A 912-nucleotide genomic window follows, 5' to 3' on the forward strand; every position below is an offset into this window, starting at 1 on the left:
CCATCGTCGCCGCCCGATTCGCCACCGCGGAGCCCCCAACCCGAGCCTCCCCGGCGCCCGCCACCAAGCCCCCATCCCATCACCGCCGAGCCACCGCCGTTGCCGCCCCGTCATCGCCATGCCGCCGCTGCCGCCCCATCGTCGCCATGCCGCCGAAGAAGATACCGAAGAGCAAGACAGGGTTCTTCGGCATGCGGGCGAAGCCGTCCGGCAACTTCGGCATGGAGTTCTATGATGAGGGACGCCACTTCTAGCTAGGCACACACGCCACCGCCGACGAGGCCGCACGTGTTTATGTTGCAAGCAACGAGTTGATGGGAAACATACAGAAAGTTAGCAATTTACTCTTTTGCATCCAATCAGAGTGTAACTATGATTACATATTTACCATTCTATTCTTCTATTTTTCTAATATTCCATGTAATAACCGTTGAGCAAGTAATTAAGCTCGAGCGTATTGAACGAAGCTCACACAACAATAGTTCATTAATTTCACTAGATAGGTACTTTTATAAAAAAAATGTTTAAACATGATTGTCACTGCTATATAGAACAAGTAAATGACAATTACCCACAACGAGCCAACTAATTAAAATAGACCGCATAGAAATAAACATAGGGGACTTAACCCACAACCGAAGAATAGGCGCGGAAAAACGCGCGTCATGCTCTAGTTCATTTCTATTGCCTCATCATTTGCCATCGGGGAACATGCAGTACTACCTCCGTTCGATGTGTAGGTAGTCCTGGCCATGGGAAGCCCGGCCCGGCCTGAAAAAGCCCGATCTGGCCCGGCCCGACGCTGCCCCCGGGCCGGCCTCGGGCCTAGTTTTTTAGCCCGAAGGCCGGCCCGGCCCGGGCTCGGGCCCATCATTTTTGCCATTTTCTAAAGGTCAGGCCGGGCCGGGTCGA

Source organism: Triticum dicoccoides, chromosome 4B (genome assembly GCF_002162155.2).
Source record: "Triticum dicoccoides isolate Atlit2015 ecotype Zavitan chromosome 4B, WEW_v2.0, whole genome shotgun sequence".
Taxonomy (NCBI): domain Eukaryota; kingdom Viridiplantae; phylum Streptophyta; class Magnoliopsida; order Poales; family Poaceae; genus Triticum; species Triticum dicoccoides.